Source organism: Rhinolophus sinicus, chromosome 4, assembly GCF_057876585.1.
Source record: "Rhinolophus sinicus isolate RSI-liver-muscle chromosome 4, RSI-T2T, whole genome shotgun sequence".
NCBI classification, from domain to species: Eukaryota; Metazoa; Chordata; class Mammalia; order Chiroptera; family Rhinolophidae; genus Rhinolophus; species Rhinolophus sinicus.
In genome coordinates, this window is record NC_142504.1 from 97912222 (window position 1) to 97931102 (window position 18881).

The 18881-nt window shown below is 50.6% G+C and overlaps 1 protein-coding gene and 1 pseudogene across 2 annotated transcripts in view; one reads left to right on the forward strand and one right to left on the reverse strand.

Moving 5' to 3' along the window:
* ZBTB7C (zinc finger and BTB domain containing 7C) overlaps positions 1-18881 on the reverse strand; it is a 326762-nt gene that overhangs the window by 241950 nt on the left and 65931 nt on the right. Inside the window, exon 2 of one of the 2 annotated variants that reach the window (XM_019721283.3) lies at positions 11393-11619. The exons of the other annotated variant lie outside the window; for it this stretch is intronic. The gene's annotated coding sequence lies outside the window, so the exon portion shown is untranslated. The remainder of the gene's footprint in view (positions 1-11392; positions 11620-18881) is intronic. 2 annotated transcript variants of the gene reach the window in all.
* On the forward strand, positions 1312-2169 carry LOC109441138 (developmental pluripotency-associated protein 2 pseudogene; annotated as a pseudogene).

The following is an 18881-nucleotide window of genomic DNA, read 5'->3' on the forward strand; positions in this document are numbered from 1 at the left end:
ACCTAAGTGTCTCTCTATAAGAGGCTGGTTTAAAAAACAACTCTGACCACACACACCGTGGAATACTACACAACTATTGAAAAAACTGAGGAAGTGCTCTATGTACTAATGTGGAAAGATTTCAGGGATATAAATTTAAGAAAAAAAAACAAGGTGCAAAATAAACAGTGGGCTATCTTGTGTACAGTAAAGTGGTAAACTAAGAATATATATTCAAATTTCTGTATTTTAGCATAAAACACACTGGAAGAAGAAACCAGACAGTAATATAAATGGTTGCCTATAGGGGGCAACCAGGGGCAGGGTTGGAATAGAAGGGAACAGAGGTGAGAGTGAGAAATTTCGATGTACCCCTTTGCATGTCATTTGATTTTTAAACGATATAAATGCTTTACCTAATTAAAAAATGTAATTCAATTAAACACAGGAGGAAATGGGAAATAATTCCAGGTGCAAGGGCCAAAAATTTCTCCCTTCTGCTGCTCTGAAAAATGGGTGCTATAGTGCCATGCCTGGGCCCAGCGTGGAGGGTGCGTCACCACCCTGTAGCCAGGAGGAGGCTGGGAATGGAGTGTGGATGGGCAGACTGCTCAGGCTGGCCACAGTGGCCTGCTCTCCCTGCCTTGTCACTGGAGGGAACTGAGAAGGCTGGAGACCCAGGGCCTGCACCAGGACAGCGCCACAGAAGGCCTGCCCGGCCCTCGAGGGCTGTGCCCACAGCTTCTCCCTGACCCAGCCCTGAATCACTGTTACCCCAACTCTTGACAGTCTGTGGTTCTATGAGCAACCAAACTGCTCTAAGTGCAGTGCTCACATTCCAGGCTTCTGCCTGCCCAGGACACTCTGACACACTGTTCCGGTCACCCCACCCCGGCCTTCCTCACTCTGTTCCCAGCGTGGCCCTGGTGTCCTCAGTTCTGGAGGGCAGTGCCATGTGCCCTGGCATTGCTCAGCCACGGTACTTGTGGCAGAATAATCTGGAGAGGCGAGAGGTCAGCACCCTCAGCTAAGGATGGCAGCATCAGCTGTATAAACGTGCTCTTTCCCTCCCAGACTCCTCTCTGACCGATTCCTGGAGTAGGAGGGGGCAGCCAACCCTCAGATCAATGAAAACAGATTACCAGCACCCAGATGTCCATCGAGGACGTGGAATTAATTCTATCTTATTAATAAATGATAGCCATATTATAAAAAGCTTAGAGCAAGGTGTATGAGCTGTTTTTTAAAAGATATATTAAGTCAGGTGAAAAGGAGTAAAGTGCAGGTATCCTTAACTGTGCTGGCTTTGCTGTCCTCTGAGTGTTCCTGGGAATGGCAAATTCAAATTTTGATAGCAGTGAAAAGGATTTATTTCTTTGAGGTTGAATCAGATGAAGAAAGTGTGATTCTCACATCGGTTCCAGTTAGTGAGGAACGTAATGAAGAACATCAAACGGAACCAAGCGTTTCTTCAATCTCAGACGCCAACCTGAAGATTCCTATGCCAGGTGATGAGGTTTAGCTTCCTCAAACGAGTGAACAGTTCAAAGCTTGTCCCAAACCATTTTGCCTTCAATGAATAAAGTGCGTTGGGACACGTTGCGTAACTGGTGCCAACAATTTGAGCACCGATGGCAAGAAAATAGATGTTTATCTGAGGCTCAAGGAACATGCTTACTCTGAAGAAAAACCAAACATTCCTGAAACACTACAGGAGGCCACACTGCAGTCAAGTTCAAAGAAACACAAGATGGTGACCGAGAACGCAAGGAGTCAGAAAAGTTGTAGGATGAGTGAGAGAGAGCAAATGACTGAGAGCATTGAAGTGACAGCTTCAGCTCAGGAAGCTATGGTGGCAGCATGGGCGAGACTTGCTGCAAGAGCCATTCATCCTAAGTCTGTAAATTCATGTCCCGTTCCTGCTTCTGCTGAGAACTTTCTGCTGCAGACCTGTGGTGTCAGGCGGTGTGTGGCCCATGGCACACCTCTCTTGGCAGACAGACAGGGTTGGGTTCGCCCGCAGTTCTGTGCAGGTCAGGCGTGGGGGCCCGACCCTCCTAAGACGGTCTCTGTCTTCCTGTTACCGGCCTGCACGTTCCCATCCCCAGACCCAGAAGATAACATGTTATGCCCCGATTGTGTGAAGAGGAAAAGAGGATGATGGAAAGATGAACTACAGTGAAAAAGTAGAAGCAAACTGGTTTGAACACGCCCACATCATTCCTTTTGGATTGGCCATGTCGTAATAAAGAATACATGGTGGACAGGTAGCTCACAGAAAAACAAAAAGCGATATTAAGTAAAAAGACATAAGCTGCAGAACTTAATACACAGCTTGATCCCATTTCTGTGCGATGCGGGTGTTTTTCCAGACCCATGGCAACCGTGGAAATACAGACCATGATATGGAAGTAACAATTCCCTGAATTGTTGAAGGTGATGATGAGCTCTGAGCGGGGAGGGAGTGAATCACAATTTCCTTCACTTTGTCAGTTAAACAGTTCTATACAGTTTTAATTTTTTCTTATACAAAACAGTTATTATTTTTGTAATCTGAACACAGATCTCTCTCAGTCACTGCCAGGTTGGGCTGGTGGCCAAGTCAGAGATTCAGGGCAAGTGCTCCCCTCCCAACCCTGTGCCATCCAACAGATGGGAAACTGAGGCTTAGCGAGGTCAAGTGCCCCTCCCGCTTGGCATCACAGTGAGCGAATGGCAAAGCTGGGCTGATGGCTCCTTTCTCCGAGCTCTGCCCCAGGCTCTTTCCACTATGTCATGTGGCCTGACAATGAGCGTATATTTGCAGAGGGTTCTGTATGTGGCTCGTAGGGGAAATGTTGGCCAAATAGTAATAATAATAATAATAATAATAATAATAATAGACTTGGCACTCCAGGACTTGGCTGCCAGTTCAATATTACCGCCATTGACTGATGGAAAATTCCAGACAAATGATCATTTAAAGATGAACCATTAACTGTAAATCAAAGCCCACAGTGAGTACTAAGTTACAAAGCAAATTAGACTAAGTGGGTAAATGGATGGCTGGTCTCAGCCCCAGTGGCCACCTGACTGTACCACCAGGGCCGGGAGAAGATACATCCTCTGACTCAGAAAAGCAACAGAGGGCGGGGTCAGGGGGGGCTTCTTCAAGGAGAGTCTCTGATATAAAAATAATCACCACAGCCTCCCAAAAAGGCAGCTGAAATGGCAGAATGTATATTAATCAATGAACGAGTGTTATTAATCTTTGTCCCACGGGATTCGGAAGGCCTCGCTAACATTTCTAAGGATGGTGGCCTCTTCCAGTTGGTCACCACTTTGCAACTTAGAAAAGCCTTAACTCATCTTCCTTTGGATCCTCTTGATATCCTGTGGCTTTAACCTTCATTTCTTTCTTTTTAAATGAAGTCTTTAACCTTCATTTATTAAATTAAAAAGAATTTTCCATTACAGTTAACATACAGTATTACATTAATTTCAGGTGTACATTTAACCTTCATTTTTGTGTCTGAGGAAGCAGCTCCAAGATGAGTGAGAGAGTCACTCACAGGGTCACACAGGGCAGTGACAGAGGCAGAGCTGGACGCCAGATCTGCCCAGCGTGGCCCATGTGCTTCTCCCACAGCCCCACTCTGCCAGGGGTTACAGGGCCCGGAAAAGTGGACGAACAGCCTCTGGGAAAGCGAAACAGCCCAAAAAAGAAAAGCACAAGACAAACCAGTCTAGAGTCAGGCCCCATGCACCATGACGTGGGCACATTTCACCTCTCAGGTTTTGTCTTCTGAGCACGGTTCGTACATATGGGTTTATACGTGTGAATGCGTATGTATGCATTTTTTAAAGTGTTTGACTAAGTCTTTATACTCCTTGAAGTGTTTTTACATACATTGCCCATTAAACTCTCTCTTCATAGTTAAATGATGTCAATAGGACAAGTAATTTAATTATATCCATTTGACGGGTAAGGAAACAGAGGCTTGGCACAACTTGTCCCATGTCTTACTACTTCGCAGTGGCAGAAGAGGGAGAAACGGAAAGTTGTGGAGGGCGCATGGGGGCCAAGGTCTCTCTCTACATCACTTTATTTCATGCCCCCAACCGTCCTGGGAGGGACGTGTGGTTACCCCATCTTACATTTGAGGACGCTGAGACTCAGAGAGTGGAAGCCACCTGCCCCACAGCTGAGGTCAGTGGTTGCCGTGAAAGTCCACAGTGAGGCCAGCTGTGTGCCAGGCGCTGGGTAGGTTCTTTCCCACAATATCAACACTAACAATAGGCAGCTGAGCTTTAAAACATACCAGAGTGGGCGGAGCTCGGCCCATGCAGGACTCTTGAGGACGAGGCATGTGTCCCACTGGTCTCTGAATGGTCGCATGGCACAGAGCTGGGCCCCCTGGTGGATCTGAAGCATCCACCACACACCTGTCCTTTCCTAGGGCCTTTTCTTTCCTTCCCGCTGTGCAAGTTAAAGGACACTGTGGGCTCTTAGATAACAAGTGTCCTGGACTGCTATTGCGAATAACAAACACACCCTGGGGGGTGGGGGTCAGAGCCCCAACCAGCTCTCCGCACCCAGGAAACCAAGGCAGCTCCCAGGAACACCTCAAATCCCGTGGCCTGGACTTAAGCCACTGCTGCCCACCTTTTCCGAGATTTCCACTCACCACCCTAAAGAAAGACTGGATGATGATGATGACGATAAACATTTCCCCATGAAGGTGTGGGTGTCTCTAAGTCAGAATTTATTGCTTTGTTTCTGTGGCTTATACTTTCTTTAAAAAACCTTAAAAGAGAGGGCAGGAATGAGTGAGCATGGCCGGGGTAAGTAACCCCCGCCTCTCTCAGCTCTGGCGGGAAGACGGAAACAAGGCGTGGAGACAGATGGGGAGAGGCTGGGAGGGCCGGGCCAGGGGGAGCGTGGACCCCAGTTCCGGACAGGCAGGACTTGGCCCCCAAGTCAGATAAGACTGTAATCCAAACAAGGTTTATGTGCTCAGCTGCAGAATGTGGGCGTGTGGAGGAGGGAGACGGGGAAATGTTCCAACTGAGTGATCCAGAACCAACAAAGGGATGGCCTGTCCAAATCCTCCCCGGGCTTCAAGGCCCAGGGCAAGTGCCACCTCCTCCAGGTGGCCTTGGAGGACCACCCCAGCTAAGAGCGACCCCCCTGTCCTCTGAACCTAAACCTCTCAGCTGGCCCTCGGGCTAATGGCCTTGCTAGTCCCCATCCCTTTTCTTCTTTTTGCCTCCCCAATTCCACTGTGAGCTCCCAGAGGGCCGAGAACTTGTTTTTACCACCTCGCTGTCTTTTGAGGGTGTGACACCCACAATAGGCCATACTTTGACCTATATACAGAGCCATGAGCTTGCAAGGAAACGTTGGTGGACAGAGTTTCGAAAAATGGCAGCAAGCAATAATCAGACCACTTAACCTGGGGTCTTGGGCTTTATACTGTACAAAGCCTTTTCATGTTCTTATAAGGTAGGTGGCAGGTGATATTAAACTCATCTGCTAGGTAACAAAACTGAGAAAGATTGCGTGAGTACCTAACGACCAGTTAGTAAGCAGAAACGGCTGTGGAGCCCAGGCTTCTGCCCTTACTCCGATTCTCCTGGGAGGGGCTGGAGGGTTCTAGAATAAGTCATTCAAAACACCTGGCAAATGATTTGGGGGACTTGCATTGCTATAGCTCCATTCAAGATGCACGATGTGGATTAACATAACCAAGGCTTGGGAGAAACCTGTCCAGGGTTTCTTCTCCAAACTTTCCTTACCTGGAACCCTTTTGCATGAGATACCAGCATCCTGTACTGGAGGGATTTCTACTGCCCCACTGTGACTTTCCTGAAGGATAAACCAGGTTCCCAGGAGAAGCTGTATATTACAGAGGAAGAAAGGCTTCAGCTAGATGAATAAAGCTCTAATGATGAAATTTCAGGGCTCAGCCAGCTAATTAGAACATTTTTTCTTATTTATTTTTACTCTTTATTATTGAACTTTTAAAATATACAAAAATAGAAGAGCATAATAAATCCCTAAGTACCCATCACAATCACCAAACTAGCTTCAACAACAGTCAACATTCTGTGGTTTGCTTCTCCTACCCACTTTTTCCTTCTGAAATACTTTAAAGAAAATCCCAGACATCATATCATGTCATCTGTAAATACTTCAGTATGTAACATTGCCACAATATTACGCACCCTCACAAATTAACAGTGATCCCTGAATATCTAACACCCAGCCTGTACCTAACTCCCTTGATTCTCTCAAATACGTCCTCCTACAGCAGACAGGCTTGAATCAGGATTCAGACTCGACCCACGGAGCGCATTTGGTTGGTGTGTCTCTTAAGACTCTGTTAATCTCATAACAATTGCCCTTACACCTCCTGTCTACTTCCCCTCACCATTCTGTTGGAGAAGTTAGGGCATTGGTCCTAAGGAAATGGCCTCCCCTGCAGTGTGTGTCACATGTTTCTCTAGTTCCCATATAAAGTGATAGTTAGATCTATAGGCTTGAGCAGATTTAGGTTCAGCTCTCTAGCAAGTAAACGTCATGGGTGGTGCTGTGTCCTTCCCACTACGATACATCTGGCTGTCCAACTTGGAGCAAAGCTAATACTGATCCACGGGTTTGGGGCACATATCATTGAGTAACGAGGTTCCCCCAGTGTCTCCACGATTCTATCACATTCTAGAATGTGTTTCTAGATCCATCTCTAACCCAGGATTTTCCCATTTTCTATGATTTCATGGAAGACTCTCTCCTACCCTTGAATTCTACAATTCTATCAGTCTATCCTTTCCTAAACTGTCTCTACATGGCCTTTTTTTTCCTTTCAAGAAAAGACATTTTTAAATGACCCGACAAGATGGGGTCCCCACATTCCCTTCAGGCCAGGGCCACTAGTGACTCCCTGGTCTTAGCTGGAGTCCCAGAGTCTCTGCCTGTGGATTCCTCCACCCATCTCTTAGGCGATGAGTCAGAATCTCAAGGAGAACAAGAACACATAGTTCAACATGATAAATATGCATCCAAATTTTTTAAAAACCAAATTACACAAATCAAGCTTATTCTGAGAGGTTCATTTTGCCAGGGGTCTCTAGTGCTCCAATCAGCATAATTAAATAGTAAGATCTCTCTAGAATTGATTGTGGTTTTCACTTTTTTTTTTTTATCATCCAAGGACCATTTCAGCGAGATGATTTTAAGCTAATAAGAACCCCCAAATTAGAAACGAATTAAGGAGATGGAAAATACAAATGTATTTGTTTTTAGTCGGGCACTATTTTTATCAGAGGAATCATGAAAAATTAAAACTGTTAAATACTCAAAGGAAGGTTGTCAGTCAAGGGCAATGTGGCTTTCTGCCTCTCCCTGCTGCAAAATTTTAAGGTGATGTATCAGAAGCTGGTACATCCACATGGCTCTCCAGGAAGCAATAAAGACACTAATACTGAAGAACAGAAACACACAGTGCTAGACTTGGCAAGGAAAGGGTGTTGCCATATAACCCTCTCAAATCTTAGGTGGTCAAGATTCCTGTATGTATACCTGGCAACTCATTAAATCCTTCTGGCACTTTCTCATACCCATTGAATAGATGAGAACATGAAGCCCTGGGGAAGCAGAGAGATCCACACGAGGTCACACAGCAAGCTCAGAAAGAGCCAGGATTCCATTTCTACGTAAACGTGCTTGATTTTGTGAAACCTCTTCCCCACTGTCCCCCAAATGTGCCACAGATTAACTCGTAAAATAGATGTGAAGTCACAACGACACTGGTTTGGAGGACTCTTTTAGGATTCGGGACAGCCTTGAGCACTCAGCACGAAGCCGGAGCCAGCGGTTCCAGTGGGAGGAGCCTGTGCTAGAGAAGCAGCAGTGCAGGACCCCACAGACCACCCCGGCGAGCGTCCGAGGACCACCGAGCCAGCCACCTCCCATCGAATGTTGGCCTAACCTTAAAAACACCGTTTCGGTCCCCGGGCCTGCAGAACTGCCATTCCTTCTGTAGGCTTTGTACTGATTCCAACACAGCTGACACCCGGGTCAGCTTCACGTCATCGACCTGGCCCTCCTTAGCCTGTCTCTCCACGCCAGGCCCTGAGGACAGAGAATCACCTTCGCTATTGCGGAATCCTCACCAAACCAAAGCCAAGTAGGAGAGGAAGACCTACAGAACTTCTTTCGATGGCTGCCTCGCTCCGCATAGGCCCAGGAGGACGAGTTATGAACTTTCATGATAATCCAGGTAGATTCCAAACTCAGATGTCAGGAAAACCTCCTGCTGCCACTGACAGAGAGGCCCTTCACCTCTCCCAGAGGAGAACAGGGGACGGGGGTTCTGACCTGAGGGGAGGAGCACGCCGCGTGAGCACGTCGCCAAGTCTGCTGGTGAGAGGACAGTTCTTGGTGGCTGAACCTGCCCTGTGATGCCAGGGGAAGGTCACCTCGGGAAGCGACCCAGCTCCCACACCAAAAACCACCCCAGGGAGGGATCTAAGAGTCTCAAGCACGTTTTATAACTTTACAAAGGACTTGCACATACCCTCCCTGATTTCAGTCTCAGAAAAACACCAGAAGGCAGGAACTATGGAACCCTTTCTTCAGGTGGGGCTAGGCACAGGCAAACTTGATTTTGCGGAGCCAGCTACATGTGTCGAGATGCTATGTGAATAAACAAACGTACATGGCAATTACTGTTTTCTGCTGTTGTTGGGGGCCAGTGGCTAGAACAGCTCTCATCCCCAGAATAATAAAAAAAAATGCTCCACCCCCCAAGAGAGCAACCATATTCTGGGACAATGGACTCCCTGGCTCTAAGGGGGTTCTACCTGTATTTTTATGGCAGGGGAAAGAAAGCATGCGGGTAAGGTAACTATGGGCCTTTGTTTCAAAGGCTGAGGCTAAGACAGGAGAGAGAGGGCTTGAAGGACAGCAGCTTTTGCAGGAGGACGCTGGGTGGGGAACCGGGGTAGTTGGGAAGGCTTATGTAATGGGTCCTGGAGTGGCCGGCAACCCTCACTCCACTGCAACACACAGCCTTGGTGATGTCTGCACCCTAGAGATGCAGGCAGGGACCCCAGTGTTCCCTATGGCAGAACTGACACAGGGGCACAAGCTCCCCCAGAGGACCATGCAGGTCTGGAGAAGGAGGGGCCCCAGGCAGCGGCCACTGGGCCAAGGTCCAGGCCTCACCCCCTCCCCACTTGTCGTGACCTGAGAAGCTCTATGAGATAGAGACAGAACAGTAGCAATGCCTGCTAGGAAAAGTCTGTCACACTTAGCCAGTAGGGAAACTCAAATTGGGTTTCACTGGATTTAGGAAAATAAAAAGGATTATTTCTTGCCATCAAATGTCACAGAGCAATTATTCATTATTTTATTTAGTTCTGATAGTTACCCAGCTAATAAGATAGAAATGATTAGTTCCACTTTTAACGAAGCTTCTGAGGCTCAGAGAGCTTCCGGAACTGCCTGAGGCCAGCTGCATACCCAGCACAAGTGGCAGTGTCCTGAGCCCGGCCGCTGATGCCGTGGCCGGGGCTGGTTCCCAAGAACAAACATCACCATCTAGAACACGCGAGCCAACGCCATCTCTGATCATTCAAGCCGGTTACCCCAGGGATTCATTCCAGAGGTGTCATAAGAAGAGGATGTAACAGTGAACCCTCTTGTTCAGCTCAGGATCACCTGGCCTGTGGCTCTGTCTCCACTCCTGTGCGTTTTCCTCTCCCTCCCCTGGGAGCCAACGCTCCAGCTGCGTCTTTGCATTTCCGGCATCTAGCACCGTGTCCAGCGCACAATAGGTACTTGGTAAATACTGGGCAACTAGGTTGAGAATCTTCCGATAGACCAATCCGTTGCTCTTTCTTGCCTTGATCAGGAAGTATGTTACCCTTACCTTCCTGAGGCTGCATTTGTGATGGAAGTGCTCACCCACCCACCTGCAGGGCTGGACCTGTCATGCCTCCCGCTGCCCGAATCACCTCCCACCAGGAGGCCACACATGGTCAGCCCTGCCCAGGTTCCCAATCAAGTTGAAGATGCACAGACCACCTGCCCCACTAAGAGGTGGGCTCAGGGAACAGCCCAGAGCCAGTGCACTATAATTGGGGTGCCCAGGGACACAGCTGGCCCCCGGGCACCTGTGAAGCTGGCAGCAACCAGCTAAGCCCTCCCAGGCGTCACCACTCCCCTGCTGTCCTTGCTGAGGTCCCTGGTGCTCAATTCCCCTTCCATTTCCTCGTCTGGGAGCTACGTCCAGGGCCTGCCTGGTGCTGTGGCGGATCCATTTCCTAGAGCTGGGCTCAGCTTTCTGGATTCCCTCTTCGTCTTATTCTTTCTGCCTGATTTAGAACCAGGCCACCCAGAAGTCGTAATACGCTGCCCCTCCCCACCCTTTGGCTCTGTGCTGTGGACCCTGACACCGGCCTGCACTGGAATGGAATTTGCCACACCCCCTTGGGCCTCCGGCCCCAGGCCATTGGCCCTCTCCCTCTGCCCTGGTCAGTTTCCCAAGGCCCCAAGCTATTTTTGCTCCTGCCCCAGCCTGCCTTCTCAGGAGATGGAAGTTGCCAGAGTGGTACCCTGTACAACGCACGCAGTGAAGACCAGATGACCAGTGGAACACAAACTCCTTCGTATCGGCATCAGCTCAGAGCTCATCTTTGGGTCTCAAGTCTGCCTGGCCCCCCGGTCCTTCCAGTCTGGGGCCCTGCCTTCTAGGCTCTGGGGACCTGCTCAATGCTTCCCGCCTTGTTGGATCTCCCCGCCGTGTCTGCCAGCCCATCCTGGGCTCTCCAGACCTCTACTCATGCCTCCTCCAGACACCCCAGATCATCTACTTGCCCTGGCACCCTTGGAGGGATGGAGAAAGCCCAAAGTCCCCGTTTCCTTTTTTTTTTTTTTTTTAAAGAAATACCGACCCATTGCTTCACCCTGTCATTGGAGAAATCTTAACCAACGCAGAAGACTTCCCCACCAGTGCGTCTCCAGGTCCATCCCTCAGGTATCACCAGGACATGAAAGAGCTCTCCTCTCCCGGCCTCTGTTTCCCCACTGATATCAACTCCCTGCTTCCCAAAGGAGCTGATGGGGAACTATGACTTCTTTATTTGTTACTCTGAGTTCTTCAAACAAGAGGTGCTACATCCATAAAAGCATCAGGCCTTCCCATAAGGCACAGGAAGTGAACCCACCTGATGCTAAATCTCCCAGAGCCTGGCTCCAACAAGCGCATGGGGCAGAAACTAATAACCAGAAAGCATCCATCAGGCCTTATTGGATCCGTTTGCATAGTTAACCTTCCCAAGGGTTGACATTTCACATCTACTACAGGCTGATATGTTCTCCTACTTGTCACATTATGCAGAAAGAATAGATGAGCCTCAGGTTGATTACCTGTCATTACAATGTGCCCATGTCGCAGGGGGTCGAAGCATTGATTCTTCTTGGGTCTCCTCGATGGCGCAGCCCCTGGCTTGGAGGCTCCAGGTCCAGCAGACTGTGGCTGATGCTCACTGCTCAGGCCCTGGGTGGGCTCCACGCCATCCTGTATAGCTTTCCTAGCTGGCCCACTCCTCAGGGGTGGTAAGACCTTCCGAGTTCCCAGCTACTTTAGAGGGGATCTGCAGGAAGAATAGGGGTCTCTGTTATGAGGGCCAAAGACACACGTCCAAGTTTTAATGGTGCTATTTAGAATCTTCCAACCATCCTCTTATTGTGCTTTATTATTAGGTCTTACAATTCCTGGTGACTACGTGAAGTCTACCTTAGCCAGATTCTCCACGGTCAGTGTTTTCCCACCCTATCCCCAGGCCTCAGCATGCACACGCATGCACACACACACACACACGCACACATGCACACACACATGCACACACACGCACACACAGGCACACACACACGCACACACACACGCACACACAGGCACGCACACACACCCACACACACAGGCACACACACAGGCTCTCGCACACACACGCACGCACACACATGCACACACACACACCCACACACGCACACACACACAGGCACGCACACACAGGCACACACACACACCCACACACACGCACACACACAGGCACACGCAGGTACACATGCACAAACACACACACACACACAGGCACGCATGCACGCACATGCACACACACGCACATGCATGCACGCAGACACACACGCTCACGCACACACACACACTCCTTCATTCCTGTCTTCCTACCACTGCCCACTTCATCCTCCTGAAAGACCCACCTTCGGTCACTCATTCTAACCACCATTCATATTTTGACTCCAACCCACCAACAGAACCTCATCGCCCAGGAAATAGGAAGGACTTGGGTGCTTTCCCTCCACCAATGAGGCCTCAAAGACCGAGATCATGTCTCCCGGGGACAGTCCTCAACTCCTGTAGCCCAGGCCCCAGGACAAGGCTTCTGGCGTGCTGTGGTCGGGGTGGGGGGAGCTCTAGGAAGGCCACCCGCCTGGAGCTTTCACAGCCCTTCGCTTGGCGTGCGAGACAAGTGTGGAGATGCAGACCTCCCGGGGTGAGGGCCACAGACACTGGATCCACAGAGTGACCGCATTTCAGAGCCAATATAGTGGTTCACACTGGGGTAGGGGTGGGGAGCTCCAGCTCGAAGCAGCCCTGCCCCCCGTGTGGAGACCTGCTCTTCTCTGGAGATGGGTCCACACTGGCCACAGCCCTGCACCGCTGAGCAGCGTGGCCTCCAGCAGCCTGCTGTACCAATGGTTGTGACCTTGAGCCCCATCCCAAAGGTGGGCTCCTCTAGGCCTCTGGGGACCCACTGCTGAGACAGGACTGTGGCAGGTGGAGCATGTCGGCAAGGGCACCCAGCACTGTAGACAGAGGAAGTACCACGGACAGGGGTGGGGGTGGCAAAGGAAGCGCAGGGACACAAAGTCCCATGGATTCTGTAATCCTCATGACAACCATGTCTTACAACACATAGAAGGGTCTCTATCCTTCATGCTGCTTTGGCAGCCATTGGACCCAGTTGGTGGCACAGTAGCAATGTGAAAGGGTGTTTTAAACATGAGGAAACAGAAGCACAGAGGTTAAGAATCTTGCTAAAGGTCAAACAACAAGGTAGTGAAAAGATCAAGACTGGAATCCCTGACTCCCATTTATCATTCTTTCCAACAAGCTCCCAGGTCCTAGGGTAATTTGACGTCCACTTTGGGGTGTGGCAGGTCAAGAGGCGCGGGAAGTCGGAGGGGAACAGAGGCAGGCTTGGCCTGCTATGGGGGACGGAGAAGAGGACATCACGCCTTTGGTGTCTCCCCTGTTGGGAGGCTTTAGAAGGAGAAAGCACGGACAGAATAGCGTGATAAATAGAGGAGACGGGACGTGGAGGCTCCCCCCCCCACCCCCCCGTCAGGAGCAGCTCAGGCACAGAGGAAAGTGGACGTGACAAATAGCCCCAGCTTTGAGGGGCTGTGCTGGCCTTGAGCTTCCTGCGTGACCTGGCTCCCTATGGCTCTGGCCTCTGAGGCACTTCTGAGCCGGGCAGCACTGGGGGGTTAGAAGCTCCTTTCAAAGAACAAAGCACGTATCATTATTACCTTCAAAATGCATATATACACAGCAATGATCTTTTCTATAGGTGGTATATCCCTAAATAATAAAAATGAAGAAAAAAAAACCCAGGAAGTTCCACCTATGAAGACAGACCTAGGCTGCTCCTGACAATGGGATTCCCTGCTTGATTCCAACACTGCTCTGCTTCTATCGACAGAGGAAGTCACGACCCAGGAAATTCCTACCCTGCCATGGAAGGCAGGGCTGAGCTCCTTCCAGAACAAGCAGCACAGGCCGAAGGCCAGGAAAGCCAGAATAGGTGGCAAATCCATGGAGTGAGGCAGGAAAATGGCCCAGACCCCAATGGCAGCCACATCGCTCGGTTCAGCCTCACACACTCACCTCCAGTCAACAGAGGACCCGGCCTCAAAACCGCAGGCCACCGGAACAACCGGAAGGCATCCCCGGGGCGCCCGTGCTCTGGGTCCCAGGCACCCTGGTATGTCCTTGTTGGGCCTGTGAGCTCTAAGTGAGCCCTACTACGTGCGCTGGATGCCATGTGGGAGGGAGAACAAGCCGCACCCTTTAGAAGCCGGTCAACAGCCCATCCCGCTGGCTGCACGGTCCCCTGGAGGCTGTAGCTCCAAAGCAAACCACTCAGCTCGTCACTGTTGGCTTGGGGGTGGGGAGGCCAGGGACAGGAGCGCTTCCAAGCCCTCCTACAAGGTGGGGTTGAAACATATTCACAGCAGATGGTGCTGTCGCCCTCACTCCAGGATTCTCATTCCTAATTATCTGTGCTGTCAACAAAACAATTAACCCTCAAAGAAAAATTGCACCATCCACTCCCAACCATATGAAAAGGCAATTTTTTCCCAAGGACAAGGGACACGTAGGACTGTGGCAGAGGGAAAGTAGGGCAGCCTTGAGTGGGTTCTGGGTCGCTGTCACCCTGGGCGGTTTCACCATTCTCTGACCTCCCGGCTCTGCCACGGGCATCACACCACAGCCCCTCCTGCCGCTGAGCCTGCGTTTCCTTTCCTATAAAAGGAGGAGGTGAGTCCAACCCCTGGAGTCCCCTTCAGTCCCTCAGTACCACCGTCCTATGAGCCTGGTTCTTTTCCTCTGAATTTTAAGTTCTTTGGAGCAGAAACTGACTGAATTTCCCTTTGTTCCTCCCTTCATTTATTCACTCACTTATTCACCTGTTCATTCATTCATTCATTCATTCATTCATTCATTCATTCATTCAGTTACTGCACATTTGTCATGTTGTACCCAGGAGATATAAAGAAAATATCTATTCAGCCTCCTTGACCACTGCTTGGAGATTTTTCCCCCCTGTGATGTGGGGAGAGAAGGGAAGCGTGGGGCAGGGAGGGGGGCCCCCAGGGGCCTGAGGATTTGGTGGTCACTTGGAATCAGGCCATAGCAGAGAAGTGTCGTTGCTGCATTTGAATTCCCTCTGAAGATTCAGCTACACGAAGGCAGCCTGGTCTCCAGGGAGCTGAATTTGGTGAGCAAGCCACTTGGGTCCCCAGGGAAGGCCTGCAGAGGGGTGGAGAGGTAGGATGTGAGGCGAGCTGAAAGCCCCCCTCAGCTGCTGTGGCGCTGGCGACAGCACAGGGCCGGCACTTCGCAGATGCTCATTAAATATCTGTGGCAGGAGTGAACGAACCCGAATGGCCCTTCTTAGAGGAATGGTTTTTTAAACGGAGAGTTTTCACAGGGCTACGGCATGATGTTTGTTACCTAGGAGGCTACTATTTAAGGCTGGGATCAGTTGGTGTAATTCATCCATCATGATGCACTGTCATGGAAAAGAAAGCTGGAGGGATGAGCAAGAAATAGTAGAATGTTCGCCGACAGAGCCTTCAGGGATGGTGTCATCTGGGGCCACATTTCACAGGTACAATCTGGAGAAGGTGGGGGGCTGGCTACTCACAGACAGGGAGAGATGGTGCAAACCCCGCCACAAGTGGCCCCACATTCAGGGCTCATCCTGCCCCCCTCCATACTGCCTCCCACGATCAGCCCTGAACAGACTGAAGAACTCAAGAGACAGAAAGGGCAGGAAACTCCAGGCTGGAATACTGTCCAGTCCCCCCTGGGGGGGCTGCAGGCCCCCTACTCAAGCAAGGAGAGCTCTCTGGGCACCTGGGGAAAAGACAGGGACTGGAGTGGAGGGGCAGGGAGCTGAGACCCCACCTCCACCACCATTCGGCCCAGTTCAAGCCCTGTGACATCTTTCTTCCCTCTCCCTGTCGCCCATCTGGCTACCAGCACTTGCCCTCACCCAGTACCCAGGAGCATAGGCTCCGATGCCAGCTTCTCGGCATAAAAGGAGTGTGTTTATATTCAAAGCGAGCTGTTGCCCACTCAGAATCTGCCCACGCAAAGGCAGAACATGTGACTGCACCCCCTGCCCAGAGCCCAAGCGGGACAGATGCCAACCTCTGGCTGCAGACATTTCTAAATATGAGCCTGGCACAAAGAGTCAGGTTCCCAGGCCTCCTGTGCCCTGAGATACCCAGCCAGGAGTTTTGAGTCTGCTGGGAGGGAGAAAGCTGGGGACAGACACGGTCAGGAGGCAGCCAACTGAGACAGCCACTGGCCCTGCAAACATTGCCTGAACCCCTCCCTGGTGTCCCAGCCTCGTTAGGGAAAGAGAAAGGATTAGCCTGCACCCAGAAAGTCTAATCAATTACCCGCAACCCTTGGCAGCGTGGACAGGAAAGCCACTGCCTGCTCAAATGTGCTCGGATTAAAAATATACAAATGGAATATTTTTTCTTCCCCTCTCCTCAACCCCCTGAAGCCTGGGATGCTTGTTAAAAATAGCCTTGCTGTGGCATGGATCCTACAAAACCCAACTGGCTGGCAGGAAAATTGAGGAACCACTGGAGACAGCACTAAGTGGTTACCCCTGGGGAGTGGTCTGGGAGGGCCAAGATGGGGGGGTTCCAGTATTTCCAGACACACTTCTATGCTGCTTGGATCTTTAACAACCAGCAGCCATGATTTTTATTAGTTTGTTTTGTAAAATGGAAGTTCATCCATTGCATCCTCCATCCTAAGCTGAAGGCTGAATTTGCACTGATGTAGCAACCCAACAGCTGGCCTACTGGGGCACTGACCCCTCGGCACCCAGGGCAGCAGGTACAAATACAGCCCAGAGTCAGGAAAAGAGCACTGAATCTAGAGTCAGAGTCTCAGATCTGTCACTAGCTGGCTGTGTGACCTCAGAAAAGTCACTTGAGCTCTCTGGGCTTCAGTTTCCTGACCTATAAAATGAGGCCATTGGATTAAATGCTAAGCCAGGTACCTTGTCATCCTAGTGTTGCACACTTTTAAGAAGTGAGGGAAAACATCTAAGACTTGCCCTGTGTTTCTCTGGACCATGAACAGGCAATGGGAATGTGTGCCTGAGCAGAGGTGGGGTTGTAGGTCAGGACGCAGGTAGGAAGGAGAGAGAAAGTTCTGAGAGCAGAGACTGACTCCACACCTTGCTGACGAAGTGTGCAAGGTGGAAAGAGCATCACTTCGGTACCCAAAATGTCCTGGGTTCAAATCCTGCCTCCAGCTCTTAGTATCTATGTGAACTCAGGTAACAGCTTATCCGTGGTGCAAATCAACCTCCTTAAGTGTAAATGTGGAAAGAATATCCCCCTCCAAAGGTTGTGATAGTCTATGTAATAAAGTGAAAAAGTACCCAGCTGGTTATAGGAGCTTCACATCTGTTTCCTCTTTGCTTTCTCCTGTCTTTCACCCTACACTACATTGCCTGGTGGTTAAGAGTGTGGGCTGTGGAATCAGGTTTTATCCCAGCTCCACCTCCTATCAGCTTGTGACCTCGGGCAAAGCAACTTCATTTCTCAGCTTCTGCATCTATAAAGCGGGAGTGAGTGGGGCTGGTGGTTGTGCTGCCCCAGCCCCCACGCCTGCCCCTGCTCGCCAGCTGGGCCCTCAGTTTTCAATCTTCCCTGTTCCATGGATTTGACTTTTAGAACTTCATTCACAGGCCTCCCGCTCCTCACAACCTCTCTAAGATTCCTGGCCTACAGCTGCCCACGGCTACTGACCACCTGTCGTGCAGGGAGTCCGGCGGGGTCTCTGCTCCCGCTCCCCACAAGAGAACACAGGACATGTTGAGGCCAAAAAGGAACACCCACGGAGCCATAGGTAGGGGAGTCATACCACTATATTCTTGCTGGCGGCACTATACTCTCACTGGAGGCTGGATCCACACTGTCCGCAAACCGCCATCCACGCTTGCCAGCCTAGCCGCCATCTTCTTGCTAGCCCCCATTCTTTCTCTCTCTCTCCTCCTTCTCCTAGCGTAGCCACAGCAGTTATATTAGTGGCCAATGGCTCACTGGTTACAGCTGACGGCCAACTAGCCACAGCTGATGGCCATGCAATCACAGTTGATGGGATGGCCATCAGCTGTGGCTCGTTGGCCATCAGCTGTAACCAGTGAGCCATTGGCCACTAATATAACTGCTGTGGCTATGCTAACAGAGAGAGAGGAAGAATGGGGCTAGCAAGAAGATGGCGGCTGGGCTGGCAAGCGCGGATGGCGGGTTGCGGACAGTGTGGATCCAGCCTCCAGTGAGAGTATAGTGCCGCCAGCGAGAATACAGTGATGTGACTCCCTTACTTATGGCTCCGTGGGTGTTCCTTTTTGGCCTCACCATATCCTGCGTTCTTGTATGGGGAGCGGGAGCAGAGACCCCGCAGGCCGCCCCGCACAACAAATGGCGCAGCGAGCAGGGTCTCCCGCATGACACCACCCCACCCGGGGTTGTCCCACTGGCCTGGCCCGGCCCCCTCCCATTTGGTTTCCACTCAGCAGGTTGTGTGCCTGGCTGGGAGTGTGGATTCTCTCCTGGGGCCATGGGGAGGTGTGTTTCAGATCAGGGCTCCTCCAGCTTTAATGTGCTGTTGCATCACCTGCGGATCTTGTCAAAATACAGGTGCCGATTCTGATAGGTAGGTCCCAGGCAGGGTCTAAGATTCTAGCTTTCTAACAAGCCCCCAGGGGGTTCCCATGCCACGGGTCTAGGGCCACCCTTTGCTTAGCAAGGCTGTAAAGTGGGGGAAATCCTGACATGTGCGAGAGAGAGAGAGAGAGAGAGAGAGAGAGAGAGAGAGAGAGAGAGAGAGAGAGAGAGAGAATGGTACAGGGACAAGGCAGCCAGTTGTCCAAATCAGAGAGGGTACAGAATGTTGACAGGGATGGCATGATGGAGACCAAGTGTGGATTCAAGAGACACTGGAAAGGCAAAGCAGGAGAATGTTTTATGAAATGATGTGACATTACCCAACCAATAAAAATAATGTTGGCTG